Below are 23,271 nucleotides of genomic sequence, written 5' to 3'. Positions count from 1 at the left end.
TGGGATGTTTCCTCACCTTATTCTGCCTTTTCCCCTTTCAAAATCAAATTTCAGAGTCTGGTGCTTTCCCAAGGGTCCCCAGCACACTCAGTGACGGGGGCCTTTTCCACTTCTCCTTGCAAACAGGGCCTTCAACTACTATTCCCTAAGGTAAGGTTGAGTGGGGGAAGGCCCCACTGGCTTGACACTGCCCTCCCACAGCACACTGACCTCCAGCTGCAGCCTCAGCTGTGCTCCACCTTTGGCCTCCCCAGAGTTTAAATATTTAAGCTTTACACTGATGGTGTTGCTGACATTATTTCCAGCCTCCAGCCCCAGTACGAGGAGCACTTGCCAAGTTTCGCTGGTGGGAAAGCCAGAAGCCTTGCTGGAAGGGGTGGAGTAGGGGCCTGGGGTGACTCCTGACAGCTGGTGCTACTGAAATATTGATGACATCTACCCACGCTTTAGAATCCAGGTGTGGCTGCTTTTCTCATTCCCAGTCACAGGGCCCAAAGAACACTTCCATTGTTGAAGAACCTGTGAGATGAAGTCTCTTTAGATCTCTTTTTTTATATATAGAGAGAGCAAACTGTACATGGTCCCCTGGAGGCCCTGAGGACATCTGAAATCTGGTCACCAAGCTGGGGGATGGGGCGCCTGAACTATGCTTGCACACTGGGAAACTACACCATGGAAACCAAGGCAGGATATCAAGAGTTTCCTATGGCGATGCCTCACAGTACAGAGCCGGGGAAAGAGCTGATGGCAATCTGATTGTCTGAGGCCTGGAAGCTAGGGACTCCATTCAGTGAGTCACACTCAAGCCTGAGCTCATCTGAGATGCTTGTGTATGCAGCAGGGCTTGTGAAGGCAGGGAATGAAGTCAATACATAACAAAAGTGAGATCAGGAGCAGGATGAACAATCACTTCATCCACTCTCTTGTCCTGGGAGCCTGTGGAACTTTCTGCTGTTTGGGCTCACTGTCCAGGACCGTACTAACAACCATACCTAAATAGATTTTTAAAAAATTCTTGTATGAATTCCCTGACTGTAACATAGACTTAAGGAGCCAAGGCATCAAGAGGAGGAATCACTGAAAATTCTCAGATCCCAGGATTCATGTGGCCCCCTCTGCTGAGTAGAGGTCACCTGGCCTTTCCATACATCCTCTCAACAGCAAGGACAGAGAAACTATCTAGGCCACGCCATGGGTCTCTCTGAAGTTCAGACAGGAACTGATCTTTCCTAGTAATGATTCCTCCCCTGGGCATCTTTTCTCACCCTTTTATTTCACAAAGAAAGAACTCGGGCCAAGAGTTCAGAGATTTGCCAAGATCCCACACTCTATGGGTACATAGCCAAGCCTGGCACTTCGGCCTTCCTACTTCCTGCCCTGACTTTTTCCATACAAGTAGCACTTTAGCCTGAGGACTCACCAGGCCCTATCTTGCTTAGTTGTGCTCAGCTTCCAAATAAGGCACCAACTATTCCAAATCCACTTTCCAGGGTGGAGCAAAACTCTGTCAAATCATTGAAGCACAAACTCCCTTTGATCTACTCTGAGCATAGAGTTACTAATTCTCAATCCTTTTTTATTCTTTTGAATCTTTTTTTATTAAATATATATTTTATTGTAAAGATACTACAGTTACATGAGTAAGGTAATGAGTCCATTTGCTATGGAGTATTGTTACCTTCTCCTTTGTTTTTCCTCTACCATCCCTTCCTCCCCCCCACCACCTCCTCCCTCGCCCACCACCCCAGGTTGTAAAGTTCATTTTCAACATAGTGTCTGGTACATCTCATTGTTACATTGGGTCAACCTGTATCCTTATTGCAGCATTTTGTTATTTCCCTTCCCCTCCCCAAATTAGAAACAGGTATATACAGGGCACTGGAATTCTTTTGAATCTTTAAAAGGAGTTAGTCTTGTCTAAACAATCTACTGCAACACACATCAGGCTCATCTTCAGGGGCATCTGGTTTGATCTAGATCTTTCTGCTAGTTCTAGAGTACTATTCCTTAGGAAATTAAGTTAAGTAAGAGGATGCTGCACATTACAAATTTAAAGCTTGGCCAAGCATCTTGGTATGGTATGAGCCTGGGAGAGTTACCTAAACTCTCTGAGCCTTTGTATGCTTCCCTATAAAATGTGCATACTTGATCACTGCCACAGAGGATTATTGTGAAGATTTATGAGGTACTTGTATGTGAAACATACTAACTCTTTCTGCTCTAAATAAGAATATTCCTTACTTAGGTTCTCCTACTGTCTCCACGGTGTTTTTTTTTTCTGAAGTAACAACAATTTGCCTATCTATAATGTATGTGTGTATCTTTTCTAAACCTAACAACTAGAAGGGTGTCTATGGCTTCTGAAACTAGGCCATGGAGCTTGATGACAAGCACTCACCCTATAAATCAAAGACCCTGACTTTCATCTGCATCCCACCCGCTGCATTCCCTGATACAAGTGGTCAGTATCCATGGCCTAGGCCAGCCTGGGACCTTACCACTTCACTTCCATGCATTCTCCATAAACACATTCCTACCGTCTTCCTCACAGTACTGCCCTAACTAAATACAGAACGTCAGGTAGCATCTTGGTCCATTTTGTGTTGCAGTGGAGTGAAGTGGCTGGAGCTGGGCGGGAAGGAAGAAGTGTTGATTCAGCTCACATCTCAGGAGATTCAAGAACATGGTGCTGCCATGGTCAACTGTTTCACAGTGGTGGGTCGTGTGTGGCATGAAGAAGAAGGAGGTGCCAGCTTCTCTACAACAACCATTTTCATGAGAATGATTCTACCCATAGAAAGAACATAAATCTCTTCCAAGGGTAATACTTGAGAACCAAATTACCTTCCACTAGGTCCCACCTCTTAAAGGTTCCACCCCTTCAACATCATTCCTCTGAGGAGCAGCAACCAGTGCATGAACCTGTGAGAGATGCACTCAAGCCATAGCACACACCACGTACCTAGAACCAAGGGGTTCTTATCACCTGAACACCACTCCCCAAAAGATGTAGGGATAATGCAAAAATAAAGCTCCTGCATCCTAAAAATAAGCCAATCAGCTTAGAGGAAGGATCACCCTTAAAACCATTGTTTCCCCAGAATACAAGTTTCTGGGAAATGAGGCTCCTATCACAGCTTTAGACTTTGGTACAACTTCTTTGTTTTTGTTAACCAACTTTCTGTTACTGTACCAAATACCTAAAGTAATCCAGCTATAAAGAAGAAAGGTAAGGGTTTATTTTCACCTCACAGTTTTGGAGGTTCTAGTCCATGACCACTGAGCTCCCGTTTCTTTGGGGCTTATAGTAATTCAATACATCAGGGCAGGAACATGTGGTAACACAAAGCCACTCACCTCATAGCCAGCAAAGAAATAGAGAAAGATGAAGGGACTGGGATTCCACTGTGACTTTCAATGGCCCCATTTCCAAAGGCATAAAGACCCCACTACCACCTACCTCTCAAAGCACCTACCACCATCCAATAGCACCAAGCTAGGGACCCAAACCCAAACTAACATAGAAGCCCTTCAGGGGACTCTTAATATCTAGCCTATACTATTCCTATTCAAGTTTTAGGAACATTTTTTTATCTGCTATCTTTTTTTTGGTCTAAAAATCAACTTTTATTATAAAACAAGTTATAATCCATATGTCCATTTTTATCTTCTTAACCCTGGATGCTGGCTCTCCAACTAGCACCAAATAAACACACTGCACATAAATGTCAGGAAGAATGCAGAATTTACTAGGAGTCCCCAGAGGAGACAGTGGAGAGAATTTACATGGCATATCCACAGAAGACTACTCAAAAGGTGCTTTTTTTGACATTTCTTATCTCCCCTTGGCAGGCTCTCACTCTGCTCTGCTTTTTCTGGATAACCTCGCCTCCTGTTTATTTTCCTCTTTTATGCATGTCTTTCATTCCCAGAACTTAGAGATGAAAGGCAGAGCTAGCAGCAAGGAGGAGGTATGGAAAGTACATAATGACTCAAGTCAGTATAGTGCTTAGTTCAAATCCTAATTTTACACCTCTCCGGTTGAGTGATCTTACCATGCCACTTCACATTTCCTTCACTCTATTCTCTTTATTTTACCTGTGCAAATACTGGGTTTTGAACTCAGGCCCTCAGATTTACTCAGCTTGCTCACTTAGAGTTGATGCGCTACCACTGGAGCCACACCTACTGACCAGCATTTTGCTGATTCATTAGAGATGGAGTCTCATAGGCTTTCCTATCCTGGATGGCGTTAAAGTACAAACCTCTAAATCTCGGCCTCCAAACTAGGTGGAGTTACAGGTAAGACTTACCAGGCACCCGGCTCCATTTCCTTTTAAGGAATATGAAGAAGAACCATTTTTCTAGTCTGCCTGTGGACAGGAGCAAAGGGATGGGAAGGAACCATGTAGGATGGTGCCTGGCACAGAGAAGGCAGCCTGTGACATTGTAGTCGGAGTGGGACAGAGAGGAATTGCAAAGTGTCTGAACCCAGATGGTGGCTGTTACAAGAGGAAGGAAGAGACAGGTGCATGAGACATTATGTCTCAACGTAGACTAGGCCTGCACTGGAGTGAAAGCAACCGATGACAGGTCTCCGTTAAAGAGATTAAGTGCTTGGCCTTGCATGAAGCTCAGAGTGCCAGTCATGATGCAGTTTGACAGCTGAGCATCAGGGACTGCTAGGAAAATAAGCCAGGTGTCTCCCAGGGCCACCCTGGTGTGTGTGTGCGCGGGGGGGAGGGGGGGGAGGGGAGGGATGGATAAAGGGCTGAACTAATTAATTATAATCCTAGCTGTAGATCTGCTTGATGTTCAAGCAGATAAATGACAGGGCTACCTGATTGGTAAGTGTGAATGGGATTGTTAATGAATGGCTTTGGGAGGGTGAGTTCTAAACCCTCTTCTGTAAAGTTACAGATCATTTTACATTTCATTTGTGAGTATGTGTGTTTTGTTAGGCTTTATAGAGTAACTGCTGAGGCATAGAGTTGAAGTACCTCACCTTCATTTTCAGCCTGGTCACAAATGACTGAAAACAGCATATTGTAATACCTGACTCCTTCTAAAAGCTGAACAACAGAGAAGAATCTCAACCTCTTTGTAGTAAAGAGAGCTGACTTTCAAAGTTAAACACACACACACCCACAAATCCCAAATCCCAATTTGGACCCTCACTACTATGAATTTCACCATGTTGTTTAACCTCTCTAGAATTATTTTCCATTTTATATAATGTATATGAAACTCCCCTTCTCCCCTGCCCCTTCCCCCCCCCCTGCCCTGCACACATTGCCGGGCTGTTCTAAGACACAAATAAGACACCATAAAGAGTACTGGGTAAGGTGCCACAGGCCTGTGCTCCTAGCTACCCTCAAGGGATAGGTGGAAGGAGTCACAGACCAAGACCAGCAAGGTAAAAGTGAGAGATCCTGCTGAAACAAACTAAACCCAAAAACCAGAGAATGAGGCTGGGGACAGGGTTCAAGTGGCAGAGTTCTTGCTAAGCAAATATGAGGCCTTTAGTTCAAAACTCAGTATTGAAAATAAGAAAAAGTGAGTGCTGGCCTATGGCTGGTACTGGTATATATTGGTTTGTTCATTTTCCTTTCTTATATCAGAGAGGAAGATAGGAGAAGGCTGCTCTGAAATTGGTGCAAGACTTAAGGTATCTGTGGTTTGCTTTGAAAAGAGATAGGATCTAAATAAAACTCAAGGCTAAAACCAAATACTCCTTAAAAGCTTTAGTGGGCTGAGTTGCATGACACTAATATGACAATGTAAAGAGATTTCAGGAGGGGAAGAAAGATTGGGGATGAAAGGAGAGAGGAAGAGGAGAAAGAAATGGGGCAGGAAGTAAAGGAACAAAGTAAGAAGTATAAGGAAAAGAACGGAGGGACTTGTAGCATTGAGAACCTGGAGCTCTGGATTGTAATATAAAGTGTTTAGGTTATAGATAAAAGGGAAGACACCAAAGTGACAACCCTGAGCCTATAAACTGCCAATATTCAATCTATTCAACCTATCCTATGTAGATATTCCTAATACAAAACCCAGGACTGATCCAGGCCAAGGCAGATTAGAACACCCAGAAGTCTCTTGCGACTGGGAAGAACATTGGTGCATTTTTCTTCACTATTCTACACCCTAGTTGAAGAGGCACAAGGCCTGTGCTTTGGGACCTTCCTGAGAGCTGAGTTATACAGAATCACTGATGTCAATGCATTCATGCCATGAGTTTTAGAAGAAACCACCTATACATGTTAATAATCAAGTCAAAAGTGCGAGGATTTGCAGTTCAAGCCCATATGCATTCCAGACTTCAGGAAAGCAGAGTCCCAAAATTTAAGACTACCCTCCACAGAAACAGATGTATGATCTAAAAAGAGAGAGTCCAGGTGCACCATTGTGAGGCACCCTTATGACAGAGAAGGGTGGGTAGATGCCTGTATGGCTACACAACGCTATAGTAGGGTCATTATTTTTTTTTTGAGTGCTATGGAAACAGCACAGACCTGAGAACTAACTATGCTGGGGTTTGGACTTTAGACCTTCCAGTGTGAGCTGTGACAGCTGATATCTGGGTTTGTTCTTATATACATCAAAAAGAAACAGAACTGCTTATAGTGCACTGCCAATACACACAGGGTCAGGTTAGATGATAGATGTGAAACACACTTCCAGTCCCCAGGACATAGAAGCTGCCCAAGGTAAAGTAGAAGGCTGCTTTCATTTTGCTCCATAGAGTTCTTTAGCAGATGGCACTGAGTAAAAGCCACCAGGAAGGGGGAAGGGGAGGGGTAGCATTCAAAAATGAGTCTGAAGCCTGTCTGGTGGCTCATGCCTATAATCCTAGCTACTCAGGAGGCTGAGATCTGAGGACCAAGGCTCAAAGCCAGCCCCCAAAAAGAAAAAAAAAAAGCTAGAAGTGGTAGAACACTAGCTTTGAGAGGAAAAGAAAAGCCCAGGACATACAGACACACAGACACACACACACAAAGACACACACACACACACACACACACCACACCACACACAGACATACACACACAATATAATATTGAGAATGTCTACCTGGAAGGTAGGATGTGGGAAGGGCATTGCTGTATCCCAAAGCTGTGTCTCCAGTGGGGAATCACCATTGGTAGGAGCATTATTTTTAGACGTATTAAGTGTGAAAGTTCAGGTAGCATTCTTCCAGTTACACCATTCAGACAGCCACAGGTCTGGTCTCCTCCCCATTGGAGCCTTACTGTGAAAAATTACAGAAGGCTGGGAAAGAGGATATACCATGGGAGCTGGCCCAGACCCGTTCACCAGCTCCTCTTTATAAGACTTGGTTCTGATCTCTTTTTTTACCTATTGGCGGAGAAATGCCTCACTGCATTTAACATTTTTGGTCTGTAACCTCAAGCAAGGAGCTGTAAATCTCTAGTCCTTCATCTCCTTAAGTGAAAATTGAGGGAAGGTTTGGGATAGGTTGGTAAAACCTGCCTTAAATTAGAATTGTAAAAGCATGGTGAGATCATAGCACTAGTTAAAATATAAAGAGTAATTGTCTTATACAAGAAATCATTCAAAGTCCCTTCTATCTTTAATTCTTCTGTTTTCACCTGCCCTGAAAGCAAATAATGTTATTATTCTCATTTGTCAAATAGGAAAAATTAAAACAAAAGATATTAAATACCTCACCTAAGCCGGAGATTGCCAAGTCTGAACCTAGGTCAGCCAGCATTGGAGCAAGCCAACTCTGCTACTGATCGATTCTTTGGGTTTGGACAGATGTGGTTGTTCATGGAAGATGCTTTGCACAAATTAAATCCTTAAACCAAGCTACCCTTGATAGCCTTACTGACAAAGTATATCATTTTCTTCCTCATGGGGTTGATGCCCATAGCATATTAGATCAGCGTATGTTGCAGATGAACTAAGAAATAAATTGAGGCTGAGCATAGTGGTTCAAGCCTGTAATCCTAGCTACTTGGGAGGCAAAAATGAGAGCATTGAAGTTGAAGGCCAGTCTGGGCAAATAAAGTTTATGAGACTCGCTTGACCAGTGGCTGTGCATAGTGTCATGCCTCAGTTATCCCAGAAAAACACAAATAGGAGTATCACAGTCCAGGCTATTGTCAACATAAAAGGAAGATCATATCTCAAAAATAACACAAAAAGGCTAACAAAGTGGTTCAAGTAGTGGAGCATCTGTGTAGCAAATGCAAAGCCTTAAGTTTGACCTGTAGCACTGGAAGGAAGGAAAGAAGGAAGAAAAGGAGAGTGAAAAGGAGGAAGGAAAGAAGCAAGCAAGCAAGCATGCATGCAAAAACTTGACCAAGTACCCAATTGGAATTGTGGAGATTGTGGCTTGAGGCCAGCTCAGGCATATACACAAGATCTATGAACTCATTACCTTATTCATGTAACTGAAATCCCTTTGTACATCTTTACAATAAAATAATTTTTTAATTGCCTGAGCCTGGTACTGGTGGCTCACATGTGTAATCTTAGCTATTTAGTAGGCTGAGATCTGAGGGTCACGGTTCAAATCCAGCCTGGGCAGGAAAGTCCTTGTGAGACTCTTATCTCCAATTAGCTACCAGAAAAGTGAAAGTGGTGCCATGGCTCAAGTGGTAGAGCACATGCCTTGGGCTGAAGAGGTTCAGGGACAGCACCCAGGCCCAGAGTTCAAACCCCAGGAACAACAAAAACAACAAAACTTGCCTGGGAAGCCATGCGTATTACCCCAGCGATGTGAGACATAGAGACTAGAAAGATTGTGGTTCTGTGCCAGCCCTGAGAGAAAAAGTTCATTGGATTCTAGAAGTGGTGGTTCCCACTTGTCATTCCAGCTATGGAGGAAAGTGTAAAACAGGCAGATCACAGCCCAGGCACAGCCTAGGTAAGAAGCCTATCTCAAAACTACCAGTGCCCAAGAGAGCTCAGCTGTAGAGCATCTGCCCAACAAGCACAAATCACCAAGTTCAAACCCTAGTACCACACACACACACACACACACACACACACACAACAGATGCATTACTGTTACTGTTCTCATCTCAAGAGAGAAGTTATCTATATTTCTCTAAGTCCTAGATTACCCAGACGTCGACAACAAACCAGAAAAAAAAATAAAGTAGTAAAAAGAGCATGAGCAAAAGATCCGAGATCTGTGGATGATGATGAGTCCTAGAAGGACACAGCAGAATGATGACGGAAAATAAAGTACTTCCACCTGGAAAGAGGGGTCAGGGAGGCAGCACCCAGGAAGGTGGTGTATTAAGTAAGACACTGTGGAGATCATTTTCCTCTCGTAGAAGGAACCAGGGGATCGCTGATAATGATAGAGGCTACCACTAGCTCTGAGAAGGCTTCATTAAAAGTTTTATCAGGATGATATTTCTTCTGCCCAGGGTTGGCTGGGCAAAGTATTCTATAAACATTTCCGACGTATGTGTATATCACTAAGTTCCATGAGTAGAACTGATGAGTTCGAAGCCAGTTTGCTATGCCCCTCTGTTGCTCTCTTCTCCTGTTATGTGGCGGTCATCATGCGAGAGCTGTAAGATGGAAAGCTTCTCTTTTCATGTGAAAACACAACAACACTGTACCACAGTGATAGATAGGATGGAATCAACACTTCGACTTCTCCTTTCCCACCAGGAACAAAAAAGATTTTAATTTTAACATGAAAATTTGATGAGCCGAACATGCAGCATTCCCCGGTCGATATCTGCATTTCAAATGCATTTGCCGTTATTATGAAGAAAATCTCCACTTGGTGAACCATTAAGACAAAGCACTGAGTAAATGGGCTAAATCACACCGAGGGTAACCAATCTGCCAGGTTTGTGGGGATGAGGTGCTCTTCCTACAAGTAATGATTGGTAAGGGGGTGACCTTGCTAAGGAGGAGAGGGATGCTAATCAAAAGAACTGTACATGTGAGTGAAGTCGGAAGAATGGATGTGTCTGATACACTGGAGTATGGATAAACACCCCCACGAGAGCCTCCATTCCATGACACCAACCGGCTCTGTGACTGTTTACTTCACTGGTATTTATTTGAGTGCCTACTATGCTTCCAGGCACCTAGTAGGTACTCAAAAATTGCCCTCTACAAGGGGGCAATTTCCAGGTAGCAGGACATTATTAAAGACTGAATATTACAGGCTGACTCATTGTAACAATGAGATGTACAAAACACTATGTTGAAAGCGAACCTTCGGCGGGGGTGGGGGGGAGCAGGATAGTTATGGGTGGGAGGGAAGGGATGGTAGGGGGAAAACAAAGGAGGCAACAATGCTCAATAGGAAATGTGCTCATTACCTTGCTCACGTAACTGTAACCCCTCTGTACAGCATTTTTTTACAATAAAAAGGTACCAAAAAAAAAGCTGATGTACATGAAAGCACACTGGGGAAGGTAGGGGTCTCTGGAGGTCATGTGTGTTAGATTAGCTCAGGAGGGTGAGGTTTTTGAGATTGGATTAGTGCCCTTAGAGAAAGAAATGCCAGGGAGCTCTCTGTCTTAAAAGCATACAGAGTGAAGGGTAGCTATCTCTCTGCAAACCAGCAAGAGACGGGTGTTCCTTGTAGCTCCGTCCTGCCACAACCTCAAACTTAGACTTGTAGGCTTTAGAGCTATGAGCAAAGACATTTCTGTTTTGATGCCACACAGTCTATGGAATTTTGTTATGGCAGCCCGAGCTTAGATGGAGGTAAATAATAGATAATAAATAAATGCACAAGGCTGGCTGGTGGCAAGTATTAAAAGAAACTGAAGAGATCATGTGCTAATCTGTGTGCTGGTCAGAAGGAAGAAGCCCACCATGAAAGGCCTCCTGAGACCAATGCCCCATACGAGCCATAGCATATACAATAAGAGTGCTAGCTACAGTAGGGTTTTTTTAATTGTCAGCCTTCTGAGTTCAAATCCCAGTTCTGCCCATTACCATCTGGAAAACATTCTCACCAGTACTTTGCAAATCTTATGCAAATGTTAATACAAATCAGACTTACCTGAAGGGCTTTTAAAACATATTGCTGAGCCCCACCACATGTATTTCTGGTTCCGCAAATGTGGGGGGTCACCTAAAGATTTTGCATTTCAAGCTCCCATCTCCTACTGCTGCTAGCCTGAGAGTCACTGCCCTAGGGACCAGATGTCTCTCTCCCATTGTCTTGGTTGGGAATGATAATACCCATCCCAGGGTGGCCATTAGTGCCAGACACACAGTTCTGTGAGTAGAGACTGCTATGGGAGGTCCCTTACTAAAAGAGGATGCCTTGGGCTAAGAAAGAAAACTAAATAGGAAGAGAACAGTGAGTCCTCAGGGTTTAGGTTACAGGGAGATTGCTGGAGGAGATGTCATCCAGTTCACTATTAATGGAAATACAGGCATTAGCATGAATGAAGAATGGAGAGGAAGAATAGAAGAGGGCACTCTAAGCTAAGCACACTGGGAACACAGGCATGAGTGTACATATTTCACAAGTATATAGAGATCCAAGGAGAGAGCAAGAGCCTGCAAAAGCCAGACAGAGTGGCTTGGTTTTAACTTAGAGCCCTGATGGGTTCCTGAAAGTTTGTGCAAAAATGCATGGAACTGTGAACCTGAGTTCTATTGGGGATACTGTTTTGGTCTTGTCAGATTTGGTAGCCTGGGATGGTATGGAGGAAGAACTGGAACAGAATAGCTGTGACAGGAGGCTGGGAGATCTGTGAGGAGACTAGGATCACAGATTAGGGCTGGGAAGTTGTATTCTGGCTACGGTGACTGGCTGGAGGAAAAGGGGCTTGGAGAGCCAACCCACTTACCAAGTAGTTTAGCCATGGGGCTCGGTCTCCCCGGAGGAAGGGGGCTTTTTATTGTGCCCAGATGAACTATTTTTTTTCTGACTTATACATGGACTAGGCTTGGCGATTATTACACAGGAAAGAACAAAAAAATCAACAGTGTGAATAAAGAGGAGGGCCCCTAAGCTGAGAAAGGATTATGAGTAGAAATGAATGGAACTATTCTGCAGCACTAGTGATCGAATTCAGGACCTTGTTGCTCCTACCACTTGAGCTATGGCCCAGACTTTTTGTCTTTAGTTTGTTTTACAGATAGGGTCTTGTGTGTTCTGCCCATGCCTGCCTCCTATCTTTGCCTTCCAAATAGTGGGAATTCTAGAACTAAGCCACCATGTTCTGTCCTTTGAGCTGAGTCACTTTCTGCTTTTAGTTTGTTTTGCAGAACAGGGCTTGTGCTTTTGCCCAGTCCTGCCTTCTTTCTATTCCTCCCAAATAGTTGGGATTAGAAACATGACCACCACTCTTGGTGTCCCAGCAGGCTGATTAATTAAGTTGATATTACACAGTTCACTGGGATTAGAACTCAGATCCCTGTTTCTACATCCTGGAGTCTGTCTACATTACTTAAGCAAATGTAAAATATTTCCCAAAATGTGTGGGCCACAGGGTAGATAATTGTCTCTTTTTGAGTTTATCACAGCTCATCCTAGGCTTGGAGCACTGGGCAGGTGCTTTCGATGTATTACTTCCTGCTTCATCTGATCTTCAAGTTAGGCTTTTAACATATGGAAAGGCCAGGGTGCAGAGAGATGTCTTTTTCTGCATGCACTCAGCTAACTCCTTATAGCTGTGAGAAGGGTACAGTTCATCCTCAAAGACCCTTGTCTTCTCAATAGGGCATTTCATGACATGAATTTCTCCTTAGTGGATGAGGGATGGGATGTAAAGTATGAGCTATCCAGGAAACCTTAACAGCCCCTACTCTGTGCTTCATTTCACCTTGGTAATAATCACTGTCAAGAAAGTGTCTCCTGGACAACTTTTTATCTGTCCTAGTACTGGAACTGGAACTCGGGGCCTAGGTGCAGTCCCTTAGCTTTTTTTGCTCAAAGTTGGCACCCTACCACATGAACCACAGCTCTACTTCCAAGCTTTTTTTTAGCTGCTTTTTTTTATTGTGAAAATACCGTGCAGAGAGGTTACAATTACATGGGCAAGGTAATGAGTACATTTCTTATCAAGCATTGTTGCCTCCTCCTTTGTTTCCCCTTCCCATCCCTTCCTATCTCCCCTCCCCATTCCCCCACCCCCACCAAAGTTGTATAGTTCATCTTTCAACATAAGGACTTGTACATCTCATTGTTGCAATGGGTCCACCTGTATCCCTATTTAAACGATTTGTTTTTTTTCTCTTCCCCGACACACATTACACCAACATCAAATACAGTGAAAGCAGGGGTTATATCGTGGGGGAGGGACATACAAAGCAACAAAAAAATCATCTTATAAATATGTTAGAAACAATCACAATAAAGAAAAACTATTTAAATCCTTATCTTGGGGTTCACGATGGTTAGGGATAAGAGTCTCATGGGCTTTCCTGCTCAGGCTGGCTTTGAACCACGATCTTCAGATTTCATCTTCATAAGTAGCTAGGATTATAGGCATGAGCCATCAGTGCTCAGCCTCCTGGACCACTTTTACCAATGTAGCTTTAGTAAGCACGAAGCTGGCAGAAGAAATGGCTTGTTTACTTACTTGTTTTTGAAATATTTAAGGCTATGGAGGCTATATGAATGTGGATTGCATTAAGATCGCCCACAAATGACATTCAATTAGCCCACGTGGAGCAGCTGGCCTGCTACTGTTGATTTCTGGGCTAATGAGGTAGACTGGAAAGAGGAAAAATATCTTCCTGTTCCCACTGTGTGCTTGAGTCTAGCCTTATTGTACTTACCATCTGGAAGGCAAAGCCATCCTGAGTGTGTGTTTTCAAGTAATGTCTCAAATACTTACTCAAAGCTCACAAGGTCTGGGGTCTTCTCCATTTATTCTATTCACTTACAACTCCCTCTGATACCCACATGTAGATGTGACCCATAAGAAGATATGGCCTTGGTTGGAAGAACTGCATTTCCATGAACAGCCAGTTCCTTCCTTTATCCTGCTAATGGAAAATTCATGCTGCATCATGCCTAGTATGGGTAGAGGGAGCCTGGGCTTGGGGATTTGAGTTTTCCTCATTTGTTGTGATACTTGAACTCAGGACCTGGGTGCTGTCCTTGAGCTTTATCTTTTGCTCAAGGCTAGCATTCTATCACTTAAGCCACAGCTCCACTTGCAACTTTTCGCTGGTTACTTGGAGAAAAGAATTTCATGAAGTTTCCTGCCCCAGTTGGCTTTCAAACATGATCTTCAGACCTCAGCCTCCTGAGCATCTAGGATTTCAGGTATGAGCCACAATGCCAGGCTCATCCCATACTTCTTGCTTCCAATCCCATGAAATTGCTTTCCACATTACATGTCCTAGCAATCTCACACTTATTCTTCCTGTGATTCTTGCTGACCTACTTAGCTGTTTACTTTTCTGGATTTTTTTTCAGCAGCCCATTCATCTCTCCATTGCTTTAGGTGTATTGTATTCTAATTTGCATGTCCATGTGTCTGTATCCCCTCATTCATTTCTGTGTGCCTAGTGGCTAGAAATGAACCTGCCATAGAGCCTGGTGGACTGAATAAATGAATGGATGGGTGAGTAGAGGAGGGGAAGAGTCAGTCAGTGGGGAGAGCAATGAAGGCTTTGTTTTGTTGGTCCGAAAGAAGAGAGCCATGCTGTAAGGAATACTGGCAAAAAGATCCCAGGTGCTCACATTCTCAGGGTGAGTCATACCTGGTTCTCACCTTCCTCAGCTCGCCTCATCAGTCCTCAGTCCTCATCCTACTCTTTCCTGGCCCTGGGCCAGCTCAGCTCCACTTCGCTAGGAACTCCACCTGTTTCCAGAAGGCAGGGAGACATACCTCATTGCCTGTGAAAACACAGCATGGATACCCGGTGCCAAAACAAACTGACATCCCATCCACCACTGAAGACCCAGAGAAAGACAGCGGGAACAGAGGCCACTGACATTCTTCATCACTGTGCTGGACTACTCTGTGTCTCCCAAATCCTTCCCAAGAACCATTTACTAACCTATGGTGGACTGGATACACAGGAAAAGCCCAGGACCTCAAGAGCTCTGAGCATCCAACTTCTTATAAGCACAGAATGTTTGACATCTAGGCCCAAACTCAAAGAAAAGATCAACTTTTAGGAACATTTTTTTTTGGAGGGGAGGGGGTCCGGTGGTGGGGCCTGAACTCTGGGCCTGAGCGCTGTCCCTCAGCTCTTCAGCTCAAGGCTAGCACTCTACCACTTGAGCCACAGCGCCACTTCTGGCTTTTTTTTTCTTTTGCTTATGTGGTCCTGAAGAATTGAACCCAGGGCCTCAGGCATGCAAGGCAAGCGCTCTACCACTGAGCCACCTTCCCAGCCCCAGGAACAATTTTAAAGAGGTCAGATTTCTTGATTTACTTGCCTTTCAATGAACATTCAGTGGTCCTACTAAGTGCTGAAATACAGATCACTCCTTGAATAGAATCCATAGAATCATTAGAAGTAACAGGCATTCCTAGTACAGAAACAAGTACTTGGTAGATACTTAGTAAATAACACTGAATAAGCTAGTAGATGAATAAACAATAAGCAATAAAACCAAGTGGAATTCCATTCAGTTACTCAGACCTAGGAGTGGGGTCAGGTACTGAAGGCTGCCCTCAGGGATCTCCACTCCTCTCCCCCATAACTACGCAAGGCCTTGTCTCTTAAGGCATAATTCTTGTTAGGAAATCTTGCTCGTACACTGAGAGCCACATGCACAGGCTGCAGAACTTGTGGTGTCTGGAAGGATCAAAGTTGTTTTGCACAATACAGTGATAGGACTTTTGGCTTTCTCTTAGTGATTCAGGAAGTTAGGAATTGGGAGAGGAGTCTGTGGAGCTTAAGAGGCTGCAGGGAGAATACAAGGGGATGGGTTGTAAGACCAAATGTGAGCCAAAGCCCTTTTCCTGACACACTAGTCAGGGTGCACACTGGGTGCTCACTGACCTAATCCAGTCCACAAACATCTCTTTGTCCTACAAAGGGCTAGATGCTGACGTTACACAAAATCCGGACTGGAATTTTCTCTGAGAAATCAGAAATTGTGATCACTTCCATGGAATCCATGAAGCTGGGAAGTTGCTAACAATTTTGGTCCCTACCTAGCTTGTGCAACCTAGGTTTCCATAGTTCCCAGCACCGCCCCCCCCAATGCTCTGTGTGCTTTCCTGACCCCCTTGACTCAGTTATATTGTTTCCTGGCTCCTGTCCACCTCTGAGTTTGCTGTATTTTCACCAGAGCAAAGATCTGGGTGAAAACATCAAGCCCTTCTCTGAGGCACAAAGTTCCTGATTATGTAGCAAACCCGTGAGGTCGGGGTGGGACAGAAAATTATTAGCCCCATTTTAAGGTTGGTGAAACTGAGGCTCAAATAGGGTAAAGTTGGTGACCTGGGTCATACAATAGATCAGAGGTGGAGCTGGGATTCCAACTGTGGTTGATCTGGTTCCTGTCTCCAGTTACTTCTCTAAGCATTTGCCCTCTACCCCTGGCTTGCCTTCCAGTCTGAGCTTGAAGGCTGACCTGGAAGGCCTATCTCATTTGCATATTAATTGAATGTGGCCTGAGAGCAGGGTCAGCAGATCCATGGTACAGTCTAAAATCACTTTTTTAAAAACCGTAGATAAACCAATGTGTCATTTGCTGGTTATCGGTTAAGGGAAATAGAAGGAAATAATTAAGTTGCCTGGATATTTGGACTTCAGTGTTCAGATTACTAATTGTCAAAGGCAGGAAACTGATCGCTGAGAGCTGGAGCCAAGCTTTAGTACATCAAAAACCCCTGTGTGTTGCAGACATGACAGGGAAAGTTATAACTAAGAAGAAGTGTATATATAATTAAGTGTCAAAACATATTTTGAAGACTGCTCTTTAACTCCTCAAATCTCCCAGCAGAATAAAAAACTGAAACTCTTTGATAAAGTTGCCTCTACCTTGCAGGACACATAGTTGTGGTTCCACAGCAAAGACCAGCAGAGGAGACAGTCCTGTTGTGGTACCAGGAGCTTTGTAACCTTCTCTGCCTAATCCAATAATCATAGCTAGATGCAAGAAGGCCCTACTGTGTGTTCATTCATTTGTTCTTCACGGTCACTCTTTACAATGATTTGGTCCCATTTCCAAGATGACAAAATTGAATTTTGGGGAGATAGAGTAGCCTACAATTTCCATCGCCTTTTTCCTCAATCCTCGGCTACTTCTGCCACAGATCCCATAAATTGCCCACAGGGAGGGAGGGGTGAGGGGGAGACAAAAGAATGAAGAGGGACAAGACTCTGAAGATTTCAATAAATCTAAATTCAGAGATTAACATTGAAGAGGTGGAAACTGAGACAATATAAGCTAGCCCGTCAGGACTCATCTTCCTCATCTGGGGCATAGGAAATTTGGACAGTCAGAGTTCTGGTCAGAGTTAGAGGGGACAGTGCATGTGAGTGATTGACATAAAGGAGATACACAAAGATCTGTCATTGAATTAGTCTTTTGTACTATCAGAATCCCTGTATTGAGTTAGCCTTTTATACTAGCAGATTCCCTGTATTGACTTAGTCTTTTATACTAGCAGATTTCCTGTTTCTTTCCTGAGAGTGGATGAGAAGCATTCTACTTCATGTAGGGAATGATCTGGGTGTTAGTGCCTTCCCTGCCACTCCATAAGACCTCAGTTTGCCAGATCACTGATGGGAGCTAATCACTCCTCCATAACATGAGGGCTGAAATCAAATGAGAGAAGACTCCTGGGTGGGAACTGGGGACCTAATGAAAGCACGCCCTTTCCCATCCCACAGGAGAGTGTTCAGTGCCTTTAAGGGAACTCATGGCTGCTACCTAAGTCTGTTGTGACTCACAAGCATTTTGCAAACCCAGTGACACACATGGATTTCTCACCACAGTCTTCTATAGCCTGCCACCACCCCCCAAAATAAAACAATCCATGACTCTCCACAGTAGCCTTGCATTTAACTGTGCCTTATCCATGGATGGTAGATATTCAATATACCCCAGGGCAGCTGCCTTGGCAGATCCCGTGAGATGCACCAGGAAGGTAAACCAAATAACTACACATACACACCAAACTTGCTGACAAGAAGGGGGAACTCAAGCCGCTTTTGGCTGCAAACCTAGCTACTCAGGAGGCTGAAATCTGAGGCTGGATCAGATACTAGGGTAGAGCCTTCATACGTGTGTGCGCACACATGGGGGCACAGGCACATGAATGTGTGATTGTGCATTGTAGTACATCTTTCCCAAGTAATTCTTGACGCCTCTCTTGGACACTGCCATCTGCTTTCTTTGTGATCAGAAAGAGATTATCTTGGAAGCATGATTAACCTGAGTTCAAATGCTGTCTCAGCCCCTTCAGTAGCTAAAGGATTTGGGTCAGGTCACTCAGGATAACTACAGTTACCTCAAAAACATAATGGGGGGAAAACACTGAGTTTGCTTCAGGAAAGTATGAAGGTTAACTGAAGGCTGCACATCTTAGTGTGCCTAACTTAGTGTTTGGCACACACAAATTCTCGGTAAGTATTCAGTATCTGTTGGTGATAAGGCTAATAGAGCACCCTTGTTAAGGCATTTGCAGGAGCTATAGGAAGTCAGTAAAGCAGATGCATGTAATTCCTGTCTTAAAGATGAGAAGACAGATGCTCAGTCAGGACTAGTGCTGGGGGAGGAGCTAGAATAGCAGATATAGTGGCTGGGTGGACAGTCCCTGCCTCTCAGTGGTGCTATTTAGCTTCCCCATTAGAACTATTGTCATTGTCTAAAAAGGAAGAGAATACACTTTTATCCCCTGCTTAAATGTGACCCAAGTGATGTAAATATTGAAGGAGGTAAGTTGGGTCAGGCATAGAGAGAGGAGAAGCTGCTGTCATGAAGAACTGACATTCTCTGTATATCTCCCCCCCCCTCTCTCTCCCTCCTGTCTCTGGCTCTGTCCCTCTCCTCTCTCCTGTATCTGGCTCTGTCTGTATCTGTTCTGTCTCTTGCTGTCTCTCTGTGTGTCTGTCTCTGTCTCTCTGTCTCTCCCTCCTCCCTGTCTCTCTGTCTCTCTCTTTCTGTCTCTCTCTCTCTCTTTCTCCCTCTCCTGTCTCTGGCTCTATCCCTCTGCTCTCTCCTGTCTCTGGCTCTGTCTGTATCTGTTCTGTCTCTCGGTGTCTCTCTGTGTGTCTGTATCTGTCTGTCTCTCCCCCCTGTCTCTCCCTCTGTCTCCCCCTGTCTCTCTGTCTTTCTGTGTCTGTCTCTCTCTCTGTCTTTCTCTCTCTGTCTCTCTCTGTCTCTGTCTGTCTCTGTCTGTCTCTCTCTGTCTCTCTCCCTCTCTCTCCTCTCTCCTGTATCTGGCTCCGTCTGTATCTGTTCTGTCTCTCTGTGTCTCTCTGTGTGTCTGTCTCTGTCTGTCTCTCTGTCTCTCCCCCCTCCCTGTCGCTCTGTCTCTCTGTCTCTCCCTCCTTACCCCCTCCCTCTCTCACCCTTTGCCTCAGAACTTGGAATGGATTTGGCTGCTCACATTAAGTGGCATGCTGACACCACTTGGCGTAGGCAGATAGCTTTATTAGATGAAGGGTCAAATGCAATAAAATGCTTGGAGGCTTTTAAAAAAACATTAGAAACATTTACCGTGACATTATTGACAATCTGGTTAATAAGCCTCCTGGACTGCAGTGAGACTGCTGGGATCAGCACTTCCCCTCAGAGTGTGTTACCCTCCACCTTCTCTTGGGCTCCAAAGTATTTGGTTTTAACTTCCTTCATGGCGGTTATCCTTTGGCCTTGCATTTGGAGTAAATCTATTCTCCTAGAAAGGAGGTTTCTTCCAGGATATCAAATAGTTCTTTCCCATCTATGAGTTGTTAATACTTGGCATATATCTTGCAATTACTGATGGTCTCTAACCTACTATGGTTCAACTCATAATTTGGGGGTTTTATCTCCAGACTAACAAGATAGGGAAGGGAACTTTTTCATAATATATAGCAGCACGGAGTCACAGCTGCTAGTCAGACACACAATCACACAATCTCCCTATATAGTCTCAGTATTGATGGATTTGTCCAAATGCAGGCTAATATAAGTGTTCTGAACACATTTAAGGTAAGCTAGACTAAACTATGACTTTCAGTCAGTTTGATGTGTTAAGTGCATTTTTATTTTTTTCTTTGAATATTTTTAACTCAGGATAGATTTATCAAAATGTAATCCTATTAAGTAAAGGAGCATCAGAAATAGCACTAAATAATTAACATAATGAGGATTTTTACACTTATTTAACCTCTTCACACATATCTTGTTTCTTTCCATTTTCACTTCTCTTTTCTTCCTCTACTCTATCCTCATCCCAAATGATTCATTTCCAATGTCTTGCTCTCCCTATCAACAACAACAAAATTTATTTTAAAGATTCATGATGAAAGTAAACTCCAACGATTAAGTGGGTGTGTCTGAATTTAGCCCAATAATTGGATAATTCCCCACAGCTATCCACCCACAGTCCTTGGAAGGCAAAGGTATTCTCCTGGATTGAAGAGTTGGGCCTATCTACCCCCTTGCCTATGTGTGTGATCCTAACTTTTAAACATAACTGTAAATTCAGTGGCAATGCTAAACTGGTCATGATTAAGATTATCCTGCTGGTTAGGATATCTGTGTCATACTCTGCATTCTCACATGGATGATGAGGGTAACAGCAGAACATATGTCCCAAGTTTGGAATGAGCCAGGTGCTAGTGGCTCACACCTATAATCCTAGCGGCTCACATGGCTGAGAATTATGGCTTGAAGCCATCCCCAGTAAGAAAGTCCCAGAGATTCTTTTTTTTTTTGGGGGGGGAGTCTGGTCGTGGGGCCTGAACTCTAGGCCTGGGTGCTGTCCCTCAGCTCTTCAGCTCAAGGCTAGCGCTCTACCACTTGAGCCACAGCGCCACTTCTGGCTTTTTTTCTTTTTGCTTATGTGGTGCTGAGGAATCGAACCCAGGGCCTCAGGCATGCAAGGCAAGCTCTCTACCACTGAGCCACCTTCCCAGACCCCCCAGAGATTCTTATATCTGATCAATTACCCAATAGCTATATATGGAGCTGTGGCTCAAAGGATAGAACACAAGCACAAAAGTTCAGGGACAATGCCCAGGCCCTGAGTTCAAGCCCTAGAACTGACACCAAGAAAAGCAAACTTGGAAAAAGCATAGAATGTGATAAAACTATTAGCAGTAGCTGACTTGACCATTTCATTTAAATACCAAGGACATCTTTGTAGAAGTATTTCACTTCTGTGTTAAAGCACTCAAATCTGGTACGCAATTCACTCGGTTCTCTTTTCCCTTTACTCTAATAGCTAACTGGCTGTGAAGATGAGCTACAGCTACAGTAGTAACCATGTAGAAAAGAACTTCTGATATTATAAACAGCTGAGATATCAGGGCCATTTGTTCCTGCAGCATAACCTCCCTTACTATGACAGAAGAGAATGAAAACATTAAGAGGTTCTGCTGTTTAGGAAACTGCTGAATCAAAGGCTTGGAGGCAGATTGAGAGCTAGGTGTTCACGGAATAAAAGTTTGCACACTGACTATATACCAGAAGCAACGGGTAACCGAATTATGTGAGGTCAAGAATACAGAAATGCATTGTAAGATTATTTCTTTGTTGCTTTGTATGTCCCTCTCCCACAGTATCACCCCTGTTTTCACTGTATTTGATGTCGGTATAATTTGTGGAGGGGAAGGGGAAAAAACAAGTCGTTTAAATAAGGATACAGGTGGACCCGTTGCAACAATGAGAATTACACGTTGTCATGTCGAAAACGAACTTTACAACTTTGGTGGTGGGGGGCGGGAGGATTGGATGGGGGGCGGAGGGGAGGCTGGGAAGGGATGTAAAGGGTAAACAAAGGAGGACGCTACAATGCTTGATAAGAAATGTACTCTTTATCTTGCCCATGTAATTGTAACCCTTTGTACAGTATTTTCAAAATAAAAAAATAAATAAATTTAAAAAAAAGAATACAGAAATGCAAAACTCACAGAGCTTTGCTCTTATTCCATACTCATGGAGGAGCTACAAAGGTCATCTGAGCATATAAGAGTGATTTGGCTCAAACCAACTTCCTGTAAGCCAGAGAATGGCAGCACCAGATGACCTTGCAGTTGACCGACTAGCCCAAATAGCTGAGAAGGTTACAAACTATGGAGTGTGTAAATATTATTGGTTTTGATATTACTGGCGAGGTAGTTCCCACAAACCCATAGCAGTAGAGCTTAGCTTAAAACCTCAGTCCAAAGATATCTGTGTGTATGCCCACAGTGGTCTAATTACTCTGTATCAAGTACATGTATCAAAATACCCTTCAAGATTATAACAGGTTTAATTAAATGCACAGTGAAATCCACTTAAGATGAGGTAATTGGGTAGAACCTGATTTTCCTTCCCGCTGCTTCTGACAGACACGAGGACATTTCGGGGAACAGGCAGCACATAGAGATGATGAAGAGGTAGAAGTCAAGAGCTGCTGTTTTAGAGGCCATGGCAGAATCGGAGGCGTGGAGAGTTTTGAAAAGCTGGGAACTAGCCTGATGACAGGCGTCTCCTCCCATATCATTGGACTGTTTCCTTTTCTACTTCTCAAGCCCAGTGAGTGGCAACCCAGTCTTCCAATGGTTGGGACAATTGGCCATCTTTGGCCCTTCCTTTTTCACCTTACCTTCTATATCTTCCACAGCCAAATCTCATGCACCCAGTGCTCAAAATATGAAACAGTTTCTGAACATTTCTTGTCACTCCATTACTCCCGTTCTGCTTCAAGTCCCAATAATTGTGTTTCGTTTAGATCACCAACCTCCACCATTTCCTGAACCTCCACCCCCTTATCCAGTTATTCTCACCCTACAGCCAAATGATGTTTTTGAAACCTAAAATCAGTGTGTGTCACTCATCTGTCAAGACTGTCCAAGGGGTTCCCAACTCATTCTTTAAGCGGTCTTCACAACCACTTAAAAAACTCTATATTGTTGCCTCCACACCCAAAGAAAATTCAAAAATGAGTCTGAATGATGTAATAGATGAAATGGCTCATCCTGCCTGACCAAAACAAACACTGAACAAATACTGCTCTGGACTAGAATGCTACTCAACACAGATGTAGGGAGATCATGTTGGCGCGCATCTAGTTTCTAATCTTGTTACAAGATATTCAATATAATAGTATGACTACTGGTAAGGGAGAGAAAAGCACCATATATCAAGGAGTACTGAGAAGGAGCACCAAGTCTATAAAAAACTTGAATGAA

The sequence above is a fragment of the Dipodomys ordii genome, unplaced genomic scaffold (genome assembly GCF_000151885.1).
Source record: "Dipodomys ordii isolate 6190 unplaced genomic scaffold, Dord_2.0 Scaffold22, whole genome shotgun sequence".
Classification (NCBI taxonomy): Eukaryota; Metazoa; Chordata; class Mammalia; order Rodentia; family Heteromyidae; genus Dipodomys; species Dipodomys ordii.
The sequence above is the reverse complement of the archived record's forward strand: the minus strand, read 5'-3'. Positions refer to the sequence as shown.